Source organism: Lissotriton helveticus, chromosome 1_2 (assembly GCF_964261635.1).
Source record: "Lissotriton helveticus chromosome 1_2, aLisHel1.1, whole genome shotgun sequence".
Taxonomy (NCBI): domain Eukaryota; kingdom Metazoa; phylum Chordata; class Amphibia; order Caudata; family Salamandridae; genus Lissotriton; species Lissotriton helveticus.
In genome coordinates this window covers 452,211,742-452,224,603 of record NC_136058.1, presented here as the reverse complement: position 1 = coordinate 452,224,603, position 12,862 = coordinate 452,211,742, and the positions used below count along the sequence as shown (strand labels likewise).

Genomic DNA, 12,862 nt, shown 5'->3' with positions numbered 1-12,862 from the left:
TGCCCTCGCCACAGTACCTCGCACCCGAAAATCCACAGCCGGCGGCAGATTCTTCTCCTACCTCGCTGCCAAGACCTGGAACACTCTCCCTACCCATCTGCGACAGACCCAGGATCTGCCGGCCTCCAGGAGACTCCTCAAGACCTGGCTCTTCGATCAGTAGCAGCCCCCCCCCTACCTCAGCACCTTGAGACCCCCACGGGTACGTAGCGCGCTTTACAAATGGTATTGTATTGTATTGTATTGTATTGTATTCCGCCTGAGTTATTATCTTGTATTACTGCGTTCCGTACAAATTGGTCCTCATCCGTATCAATATCTTCAGATGTACTCCTGAACATATTGGAATTGAAGTCCCCGTAATGATCAGGCTGTTGTTGGTATGCTCTTCCGTTATAATTTTCTCGAGCTCCTCCTGATTCTGAGCACTTGCAGAGGTGCTAAGCTGTGCATCATTGGCTCCATAGCATAAATGCTCTTTATAGAGCTGTATGTAGCTAGGCCTCCCTTGCTGTGGCCGAATTTGGAGCTTTTAATAGCAAGTAGGGAGAGCAGATTAAATCCGTTTAATGCTGGTGGCGATTCGCACCAAGTTTCCTGGAATGAAATAGAACACTGGGACTTTAGAGACCACCCTTTTAATAAGAAAAGCAAAACTACAAGTCCCATAAGCAATAGTAATGGATGGTGTCTAGCATGCCCTGGGGCGACAGCCGATTCAGTATATCCAGTTTAATTTTTTCAGTATTTGACACAATATTGAATTTGTAACCTTTTGTTTTTATGGTCATGAGTCACCAGAATACTAAAACATGTTGTTTCTTTTAATTTCAAGGTCCATTATGTAATGGTCACCAACTTGGAAGCTCTGTTCATTCTTCAGTGTTTGTCATTGATCTCCACGTGTGGCTGGTTTGGGTCCGCCCCTGCATCGATCCCGATAACTCACACAGGTAAGGACCTTGTAGCAGCAACATGATATCCCGGCAGTTGTCTTTAAGAAGTGTGCTCTGAGGCAGGTATCCTGATACAAAATTTTTCTGTGCTCTCTCTCAAACTGCAAGAACCCAGAATCTTCCCAAGTCTGTGAGAAAATTGAGTGATTCCAAGAATAAAATCAAATTGTAATTTTTGTAAAAAGCCTGCCACTATCTGCTATGTACATTTGTTCAAATAAAACAAAACACATCAGAAGGCCAACTAATCTATCATGCATTTAATGCAAAAATAGCAAAAGGCCAAGCAAACTAACAAGTGACAATTGTCATTTCAATGGATGCGAGCATCCACCCAAAAGCAAGTTGAAGTATAGAATACTAATGCTACAATATGTATTTTTATACACTTTTCTCCTAAAACAAGACAATGAAACATGAACATGTGATAGAAATAGTTACTGAAACTAAACTAATGAGTATGAGGCAGGGTTGTTTCTCAAGAAGAATGCGAGAAGTCCTTGAGAAACAGATAAACGATATACAGACAAGCTGTAGAATTCATTATTTACTTCTGATTTCCAATATTCAGTTTCCTACAAGATGCAGGAAAGTGTGCAGATGTACAGCACTAAATAAAATGTTTCTGGGCCCTAACAGAATCATGTAACTTTGCAGCCATATTAAGGCGAACAAACGCATCAAATTGATATAAGATCATTGTAATTTGGTATGTAATATATCAATGCAGGTTATGGCATTCATTTGTAAACAATTATCGGTATTAAAGCCGCAAGTATATGCAGTTACGCAGTCTCAATTCCTTCTTCCCAGTGGCCACCACTGCTGCTAGCCAGATGCATTCGGCAGTGCCTCCTGTGACCTGAAATGCTGCATTTAATCAGTACCAAAGGTCATCAATGCTTCTAGCCAGCTCTTGTCACAAGTGCCACTCACACCCCGACCCCCCTTCACCTGTTATTCTTTGAGCCTGCTCCAGTCAGTAGTGGCCCTTACAACCTGTTATCATCCTAGCCAATTCGGGTCATTAGAGGCCCCTTGGGACTTGTAATCATGCTATCCAGCTTCAGACAGTATTGGCCCCCTGGGACTTATTATCCTGCTAGGCAACTCCAGACAATAGTGGCCCCTGTAACTTAAATCCTACTAAGATTAAAAACCAGAGGTCATCTCTGCTGCTTACTAACGATTTACAAAAGAGAAGCTGAGGCACAAAGACAGCACACGTTATAAAAATTGATTCAACTGTCTGTTTTTTCATATTCTGCTATGTGTATTGTAATTTTGTATGTAGTAAATTATAACAAGACTTAAAAAAAATACCTTCTACAAAAAAAAGATGTTATAAAATAATAAAATATTAGAACATATCAACACAATTATAGTGTGATTTTAGTCATTAGTTTGCCAGTTTTCTTTCTCTAATATAACAGGCACAAAACCCGGTGCAAATTTGCTCCCTCTTTACCCCAAGTGTTGTTTCCTTGCCAGGGTTCATCCCATTAGGCAGGGGCCCCTTTCTTCCAAAAACAGAATACCCGTGATGCATTCATAAAAACATATAGGTGGTAGTTTAATACACTGTGGTCAAAAGCGGGAAAACACTCGCCCAACGAGGGTGATGTCATCACCTCCTCGAGAGAAACACTGAGATCAACGCTAACATTTTTAGCGTGGTGTTTGGAAGTAAACTTTAAATTTTGTAAGTGAGCCCAGGGGGAGGAATAATATCCTCCGTTCACATGGTGGAAAGCCAAAGATCCGGTACTCACATCATCTATTGGAGAACTTCACCAACGACCTACCCCTTCTCATGTGGCCCGGGAGTGAGGACTTGGAGGTGGTTTTTTGGTTTATAAATCCTCCATCCGGCGCTAATTGGTGACAGGGGGTTCGTATGAAATAGTAAATTGCTGATCAAAGATCAACAGTGATGGTCTGGGGATCGTGGGCGCCATCTTGTAGTGGGTTAGAAGCCGATGTATCAAATGGATTATTGATAGCAATTAATGTGACCGGGTTGAAGATCGTTGGAGTGCGCCCAGTGAATGTGGCTGTGATTGCGCCTATGAGAGAATCCCATTGTGGAAAGGCAGGCGGTGCGGCATGGTTAGTTGCTGATCAAAGGTCGTTAGTGATGGGCTGGGTCCTGGTGATTTACCCAATGCTATTTCTGAGGCAGCTGAGGTTATTTCCTCTAGTGATATAAGAGTTTCTAGGGAGTCTCGCGCAACGGCGATTAGTGCCCTGAGAGGTATATCTCGAAAGAAGTCCTCTATCTGAGATTCGGGTAGGACTTCATGTGTAGAGTGATTGATTGTTGCAAGGATTCTGTTCCTACACAGAACTGTGCACAGAGACCCAGGGCATTAGTGAATTGTGGTGTACCATAAACTCACCGCAGTACCTAGAGAACCCCAACCAGCTAGCATCAGTGCCACATTAGCTCTTCGTCCTACAGCAAAGGGTTGTGTAGGTGCCAGGGCAACAATCACCAATGAAACAGTACCCGTCTGGGACCTATCCCTAACTGCAGCTGTATGGGGGTGTGATCTGATAGGCCTCTGGGTGGGATATCCAACATGACCAACCGATGAGTGTGTTCCCTAGTGATAAAAATGTGATCCAGGCTAGAAAACGACCCATGGATGGTAGAGAAATACATATAATCCCTAATTGTAACTCCTAACTGCTGAATGAAGAGTCCTCCACGTTTTGGACCATGCCAGAGCCTCTGCCATTGGCCCCAAACAAGACTCTCTGTGTATGTTGTGTAGCTGTGGGACGGCATCTATCCTGATCAGGGTGAATGACATAATTCCAGTCTCCTCCTATCAATGCAAGGACGTCGGGTAATGATCCCCAGGTAACAATAATGCGTTCAGTAAATATGTGACTGAGAGAGGGGAGCTTAAACCCTACCCAGTACTATAGACTCTCCGCTGATCAAGCCCATGTACGAGTATGTGTAAATGATAGTCTGCGGTGATTCAAGATAGCCAAACCTCTGAAGCCCTTCAAGAAGCCAGAGTGAAAGACGTGTATGAAGTCAAAGCGGGCCAGGCATGGGGCCTTGGTCCCCATCTAGTGTGTTTCCTGTAATAGCAAGACGTCCACCCCTAAGCTTTGTGCATGTCTAAGGACAGCTCCGTGTTTAATCTTGTCAAGAAGGTCTTTAACATTCCAAGTGACCACTTTAATTTCCCCCATTGGATTTGAATTGTTTAGATGTATTGTTATGGTGTGCAGCAAGTAAGATTACGAGGTGTGTGACACGTACACCAAGAGAAGATAATACATTGCGGGCACTTTCGAATATCAAAGTCCAAGTCCTACCCCAATACCTCAAAGAACAATGAAGTATCTGTCGGGGAATGTAAACAGTTCCCACCCCAACCGGGGTAAAAGCTGAAACAGTCCAATGGTTACCTGAGATGACCAGTTCAGGTGGGGTAGCCCATATTGGTCAGTGACAGGGTATATTGATTGAGATTACTCACCGGGGATGACCATGTGATCTGTGTTGCTGAAATGCTGGGGTTCATGAGTCAGTTGTCTAGTATCTCAGCTTGCTTGTTGCCTCGGGAGCGGGATGCAGGATGGTCTCGATCAATGCCTTTGTTTATCTTTTTTATTATTATTCTGATGGAGGCGTGGGTTGGCAGAGGAATAATCTGAGCCCCGAACTGGACTATAGGTATAGCCCATGTAAGATCGGTTTGCTTTGTCAGTGACTGGTTGTAACTTACAGTGCCCTCTCAGCTCTTATATAGGCTGTAATTCCTTCCTTTGTACTTTCTGAAACTCTGCGCTTTGCATTGTATTCTCATTCTAAACATATGCAATTGGGGACGTGGCCAAGATGGCGGAGTGAGGAGACGCTTTCGCCCGGAGCTCCCGACCCGATCCGGGCCCTGAGCCTTCTGTATAGCTTGTTCTCCCCCCCATTGGCATAAAACCGATTGGGGATGGTGCGGGAACCGGTCGGGCTGTGCTAGATCCGAAGTCCAAATCTGGAGTGGCCGGGGGCCCGTTGTCCGGACCGCGGCACGGAGCGACGCCAAGACCGGAAGCGAAGACGGATAGCGGCCTAGCCGGGGTTGGGCTGAGCTCTGTCCCCGAAGCTTGCCGAGGTCAGCGGTGGTGCAGTGGAAGGAAGTAGGGGGCACACCTAGGTGCCGTGACGGTGCTGCGAGGCCCTGAGAAGCGCCTGCTGTCCTCAGAGATGACCCGCCCTTGGTTGTCGGTCCCGTCGCAAATCGGGGCCGCGGCTGCGGCCTGGCTGAACGGACGCTCTGCAGGCCGGAAGGGTGGTGTCGCTGGAAGCGTAGGCGGACCGAGGGCCGCAGCGACGAGGATTGGAATTGGAACCGGGACCCTCCAAGGACTGATCCGGAGGCGCCTGCTCCTGGGGACGAACAGAGAGATGCCCGGAGGCTGCGCCATCACCGGAAGGGGTGCATCAACTGGCAGAGGCGTGAGGAGCCGCCATAGTCGCCATAGTTGCCATAGTTGTTGTGGTAGTGACGAAACCAGCGGACTATGGTGGTGCGTGGTGCCCTTGAGAGCTACGCCGCGGATGGTCGGCTTGCCGTGGACGACAACAGCGGTCGCTGAAGGAAAAGACAGGTGCGAGGACTTGGATTGCACGGGTCCCTGCACTTGCTCGCTGCGCAGCCGGGGGCGGACGGTGGCGGACGGTGGTGCCCGGGCCACAGAGGTCATTCTCAGACTCGGGGGGTTCGTGTGGAGCACCCCGCGGCGGAGGACTGAGTCATCATAGCGAGAAGAGGCAGGTGGGGCCGAAGCCTGGGTGTCTGGCCGGTGCGGTGCCCGTACTCGGCGGAGCGGCCTTGAGGACAAGATGGCGAGCCAGAAGGGTAATAAATGGAACGACCGCACGCTCCCCGAGATGCTTGGCAGGTCTCAGACCAGGGGAGACAGAAATAAACCGTCGCCGAACGCGGCGAGTGGCTCTCACACAGCAGGAGGCGGTGAGCCCCCGGTCACCAGATCCTTCTTGGAGTCACTCTTTGGCACACTGAGAGACGATTTTCAAACGCTGAAACAGGAGGTGGCCGGGGAGGTCCGCGAAATACGAAAAGAAGTGGACGGACTAGGTGAGAGGGTGGCCACGGTGGAAAGCTCCACACGACAGGACAGGAAATCACGCAGCTACAACAAGAAGTGTTGCGGTTAAGGGACCAACAGATAGACCTCCAGGCCCATAATGAGGACCTGGAAAACCGCTCTCGGCGGAATAACATCAGGGTCCGGGGAGTGCCATCGACGGAAGAGGGGACGGATGTGGCGAAATACCTAAGGGAGCTTTTCAGAGACATATTGGGTGAAGCGGCGGACTTTCCGGTACGGATTGATAGAGCTCATCGAGTGGGCCCTCAGAGGCGCGCAACAGCCCCTCCTCCGGACATATTGGCCTTTCTTCCTGATTTTCCACTGAAAGAACGGATCATGGCGAAGGCCCGGAAAAAACCCTCGATGACGTTTCGAGGACACCCCGTAGCCTTATATCAGGACCTGTCTGTGATCACCCTCCAAAAGCAGAAAGCGTTCAAAATCGCGACAGACTTCTTGAAACAGCATGAAACGCCTTATTCCTGGGGTCATCCTTTCCGCCTTATTTTCAGGTGGAACTGCATCAATTGAGGTCCCTGCAGGACACGTGCGAAGTACTGGGGATCACCGCGGAGGAGGAGGTCTCAGCCACGCCACGCAGGAGACGCGCCACAGAGGACGGGTGGCGCAGGGTCTCGAGGCGCAGAACGTCAGCGGCATCCCAGCGTCCGAGCTCGCCTACCATCAGGGCTGATATGGCGAGCGCCATCCAGGAAGCCTCCAGAGATGCCGTGATGCACGATGGTGTCGCGCTGACAGCGTAAGACTGCTCCGGGGGAGAACGACTTTGCATCACTGTTCTTGCTGGATTAGGGCCATGGAGGGTGGGGAGGGAGCAGAGGGGGGAAGGGTTTTGCTGGACGTCCACTACGATACGTTACCACGGACTTGTCCGGACAGGACAGGGCTGGGACAATTTCTCAGAGGGTGTTGGGGGTTCGGGGGTTTTGGGGGGGGGGAAGGGGTGGGGGGGAGTTGGGGCACCAAGAGGGGTGTGGGAGGAGGGGGAGTTGGGGAGTTGGGGGTCAGGGGGGTTGGGAGTTGGGTAGGGGAAGGGGTGGGTAAAGTCCGTTCAGTGTTCTTGATGATTCCACGATGCCTTGATGGGGAGCGCTGGGCAATTGAGGCCCACAGACCCTTCCTCACTGCAAAGGATCCAATGCATGTTTCATTCTGTTTTGACTCTCTATGGCGACCCTTAAGGTAGTGACCCTTAATGTTAAGGGGCATAATAACCCTGTCAAGAGGTGGGCAGTACTGTCCTTGCTAGAGAACACACAGGCTGACATTTGTCTTCTACAGGAGACCCATTTGCTTGCGCGAGACTGCCATAGATTACGATCCCGCGCATTTCCCACGCAGTTCTTTTCTTCGTCCAACACCAAGACGGCTGGGGTGGCGATACTGGTGGCTAACTCCTTTAGGGGGGAGGTACTACACAAGTTTGCTGAGCAGAAGGGGAGACTCTTAGCGCATAGATTCAAACTAGGGGCCCTGACATTTACCATCGGGACGATTTACTGTCCGAATGAACATCAGGATAGCTTCTTTCAATCAGCATTAGTGGACATAACAGCATCCCCGGACAGGCACATAATTTTGGGTGGAGATTTGAATATGGTGGTTGACTCGGCTGTGGATAGGTCAGCTCAGCGTTCCCCACAGACAGGGGAAATGTCACAAGTAGTTAAATCCCAACTGGTGGACCTGGATCTTCATGATCTTTGGCGCCACCTGCACCCCACAGATCGAGACTACTCCTTCTACTCTCACGCACACAAAACGTACGCGAGGCTGGATCACCTCATAGTTACTGGCCCAGTCCGTGATCTGGCTACGACGTCGGAGGTGGGGGTCATCTCTCTATCTGATCACGCCCCGGTTTCGGGGAGTTTCTCTCTGCTGGCTGATCGGGCCCCCCGAGGGGTCTGGCGCCTCAGAGACGCTCTTTTACATAAGAAAACAGTCGTGCAAAGGGTTACGGCGGCGATCAGGGACTTCCAAACGCATAATGACAACGCAGACACGGCGGTGGCGACGCAGTGGGCGGCACTTAAGGTGGTGGTCAGAGGGAATTCATCGCGGTCTCCTCGGCGGAGAACAGGGAACGGAGAGAGAAACGGGATGAGCTCACGCAAAAAGTTAGGGAACTGGAAGAGGTGCACCGCCGTACGGGGGGCCCTAGGATTTGGAAACAGCTGAAGGCGGCGAGGAAGCTCCTGTCATCCCTGGACATGGATAGGGCGGAATATGCAGCACTACAACTGAAACACGCTTATTACACAGGGGGGGACAGGTGTGGCCGTCTTCGTGGCGAACAAACTCAGGGTGGCCCACGAACGCCATCGGGTGAAGGAGATTGCGGCAGGAAATGACGGGCTGGTCGCGGAGGATGTTCAGATAGCCGTGGCCTTCCGTCGATTTTATGTGGAATTATACACTGGGGAGAGCCTGATGGCGCAGGAGTCGGAGGACTACCTGGACTCAGTCACCCTTCCGTCCCTAGAAACATCTCAAACGGAATATCTCGAAAGGGAGATACGGGTCGAGGAGGTAATTGCTGCCATCTCCAGGCTTAAACATGGTAAGGCCCCTGGCCCGGACGGCTACACAGCGCTCTTCTACAGGACGTTCAGCGCCACGCTGGCCCCTATACTGACTAAATTGTTTAATTCCTTCTCCGAACCAGGGGCGATCCCACCGGATCTCCTGCAGGCCACAGTTTCGGTCATACCTAAACCAGGGAAGGACCGAACCCAATGCAGCTCGTACCGTCCGATCTCCCTTTTGAACGTGGATTGAAAACTTTATACGGGAATTCTAGCGGCGCGCTTAGCGCTCCATTTGCCGTGTCTGGTGGAGTCGGACCAGGCTGGCTCTATCCCCGGGAGGCAGACGGTGGATAACACCAAGAGGGTAGTACATATTCTGGAGAAGGCTTCCCGGATTCCTGGAGAAAGAATGCTCCTATCGTTGATGCTGAAAAGGCGTCCGACCGGGTGCACTGGCCCTATCTGGAACGGGTTATGGTGAGGATGGGCATCGGTGAAAAAGTTCGCACCCTGGTTTTTAATTGCTACCGGTTCCCGTCGGCAGTGGTGCGGGTCAATGGCTGTAGCTCTCAAAGGTTTGGCATTGAACGGGGCACCAGACAGGGCTGCCCACTGTCCCCACTCCTTTTCGCTATGTACATGGAGCCCTTCGCCCAGAGAATCCGGCAGAACCCGGACGCGATTGGAGTGAGGATGGGGGGATATACACACACGGTCAGCCTCTATGCGGATGATGTGATTCTGACCTTAGAGGAACCGAGGCGTACTCTGCCTGCGTGCATTGGCGAATTGGAGGCTTTTTCACGGGTGGCTAGGTTCAAAATGAATATGGGAAAATCAACAGCACTGGACATCTCCCTGACTCCTGCAACACGACGGGAGTTGCAGGGCCTCTTCCCCATGCATTGGTCAGCCCACCAGGTCCAGTACTTGGGCATCCTGTTGGCACCTACATTGCAGGCCATGGTGACAGCCAATTATACGGCTTTGACTGGAAAGATTAAGGAGGAACTGGAGTGGTGGAGTAAGGGCTTTTTATCGTGGCTCGTGAGAGTGGCGGCGGTTAAAATGACGGTCCTCCCACAGATCTTATATCTATTCCGGGCCCTGCCGTTGCAGCCGCCTAAGGGCTGGCTCCAGCAGACACAGTCGGCTCTGTCCAGTTTTATTTGGCAAGGCCGCAAGCCTAGGATGAGGAGGGTTCTCTCCACGTTGGCACCGGAATCGGGGGGACTGGGGGTCCCAGATTTGCGCAAATATTTTCAAGCGGCGCAGCTGAGATACCTAGTCGAATGGAGCCGATGGGAGTCGGACAAGCACTGGTTGTTCCAGGATCAGGCGGTGGCGGGCCGTCCCTTACAAGAGGTGCCCTTTCTGCGTAGGGCTCATCGCCCCCCGAATCTCTACGCGTCTTTTGTAACGCGGGTTCCGCTGAGGGTGTGGGATGCTACTAACAATGCACACGAGCTTACCACGTTCCCCTCTCCGTTTACACCTATTGCAGACAACCCGGACTTCACGCCGGGGATTACCCAGGGAGCTTTTGCACACTGGCGTGCCGCCGGTTGCAGGACCCTCTTCCATGTGTACGGGCCGGACGGAGTTCTCCCTTTCCAGACTCTCAAGGAGGAGTATGGTTTGGCCGAGACAGATAGGATGCGCTACTGGCAGGTGCGACACTGGGCTTTGCAGCCACAGGTGCGTGAGCTGGCATACAGGAAATTATTGCCGTATGAGAAATGGTAAGTGACGCGAGCCTCAGACACTAAGCTCATCACGGATCGTTATAAAATGTTACAGCCTCCCCCCACACACTTTCATAACCCAGGTAGGGAACGCTGGAACAGGGAGCTGGGAAGAACACTGAGCCATAAAGAGTGGGACCAGATTTCATACCGCGCACGACACTCTGCATACCATATAGGACTAACTGAAACATTCACTAAAGTGTCTACATACTGGTATTACACTCCGGAGCGGTTGCATGAGATGGATAGACGTATTGATAATACCTGTTGGCGGGAGTGTGGGCAACCTGGTACACTGACACATGTCCTGTGGGAGTGCCCGTTGTTGAGCCTTTACTGGAAGGAGGTGCTAGATGAGATCGACATCCACTTTAAGATAGAGTTGCCCCGCCTCCCAGCATAATTCCTGTTGGGCTTGCCTAACGGGCTGATGTATCCACTAAAATCACGCAGGGGTAGACAAATTGCGTTCAGAACGTTCTAATACACTGGCGGACTACCACTGTTCCATCCATCACGGGTTGGCTACATAGGTTATGGCATGTCCTGGGTATGGAGAAATTATCACTGATGATGGCCGGGGAAGTAGATCAATTCGAGGAGTTGTGGCAGCCCTTTCATGCACTACTGGCCACCGAGTTCAGGGAACTAACCTGTCCGAGGTACCTGAGGCTCTTGAGACTGACACCACTGCTGGACTTCACCGCATAATGGCCACGGGCTGTATAGGGCTAGGGGTTAGGGGTGTGGGCTGAGCTCAGAAGGTTTAGCTAGACAAGACACTGGACGGGGGTACTGGGATGGGGGTAGTGGGGCAAGGGAGGGTGGAGGGTAGTTGGGGGGGAACTGTTTCTTTAAAAGGGAGAGGGTACAGGGACTTCATTTCTACCTCAGGGTGTTATTTAATGTGATGTGGATGGAAACGGAGCTCATGCAGCCTCTACTGCATTTGCGGGACACGTAGCATTATCTTGAAGATGGGCTCCCGGGGTTACAGCACAAATGTCATTGCTTCAATGTCTTTCTTATCTGTGTACTCTTTCAATAAAATACTTTTAACATAAACATATGCAATTAGCAAAAAAAAGCAGTCATCAGCGGGGCATTAATCCCATTCTCCCAATACTAAGTTGGCCTTTATAGTGTTGAAGAGGAACTAATGTCAGTAAATTCACTCATCCACTGGTCGACAAGCAATGTCCCAAAAGCAGCTCCCCTTTGCCCTCCTTCTCTTTGTGTTGTTCTGGTTGCTCTATTTCAGTCTCTTTGTTAAGACTCTATTGATATGCTTGTCTGGTGTGCTGAAGCACTGTGAGGTCTTTCTAAGCAAAAGACGCTCATCATTAAAAATAAATGAATAAATATAAACCTTTCTTTTTGGAACTCTCCGCACGAACAGGTCCCAACAAACAAGCATCCACTGCATACCCGACGGAAATGACAATAATGGATTAATAATGATATAAAGTAAATCCCACAAACTGACAATCTGCGGCTCTTCAGACCCAAATATACATTGGTAGACCTCAGCTTGCTCTCCCAGGCCTCCCACTGGGAGTCGCACTGTTGTCTCCTCTGGGCTCAGAGATCTGTGGTTTCTGTTGTTCGCCAGGGGCCCTACACCTTTTCAAACTTGCTTAGGCATCGCCGGGACTGACACTCCAGATTTCAGGCATCCTGTACCAATTTAGTTTCACTTCCTGGGCATTCAAAGACTGAATCTTGTTCTGCCTACAGTATCAGATCACATCTCGGCAGGCTACCATCAGTGCATCATTGCAGACCAAAAGCCTGTAGCAATCTAATGTATCTACCCTCCCAAATTCCCAAAGTCACCATCTGTGGTGTGAATTCCAGGGTGAATTTTAGGACCTCTGAAATCCGGCCACCCTCCACCCTCCTGAAACCCTGAAGCCTGGGGCAGTTCCAGAGCATGTAGAGTAGGGTACTGTTCTGCCGGAACCCTCTATGGCAAGGGTCATTGTCAATTCGCCCGATACAGTACAGCCGGGTCCTTGTAATGTATGCCCTGTGAGGTAATTTTAGCTGAATGAGTTTGAAACCGGCCCGTATAGCCACCTCTCTCGCTAGCAGCATGCTGCATCTAAGTCGTCATCTTCCAGTCCCAGCGACATAGGTTATATTGGAGAAACGGGCAGGGAATGCAGACTCTGTATGGGTGAACACAAATCCAATAAAAGGTTAGGCAAACGAGCTGCACCCCTGGTGAACCACTGGATTGAGGCCCAGCACACTGAGTCTGACCTTCGCTGGACCATATTTATTCAGACCTTGCTAAGGCCATTTTGCGTCTTGCCGCATATAGCGCTACTTGTTACAAGTAGCGCTATATGTGGCAAGACGCAGAATGGACTTAGCAAGGTCTGAGTAAATATTAAAACAAAAAGAGAACGAAGCGTCTATATGAGGCAGCGTATAGAAAGGACCCATTATTTCGAAAGTAGTTGAC

At 50.4% G+C, this 12,862-nt stretch overlaps 1 protein-coding gene across 3 annotated transcripts in view; it reads left to right on the top strand.

Annotated features, from left to right (window-relative positions):
- LOC144807708 (uncharacterized) overlaps nucleotides 1-12,862 on the top strand; it is a 119,547-nt gene that overhangs the window by 84,034 nt on the left and 22,651 nt on the right. For all 3 annotated transcript variants that reach the window (XM_078673355.1, XM_078673352.1, XM_078673353.1), the window contains exon 2: nucleotides 836-953. The gene's annotated coding sequence lies outside the window, so the exon portion shown is untranslated. The remainder of the gene's footprint in view (nucleotides 1-835; nucleotides 954-12,862) is intronic.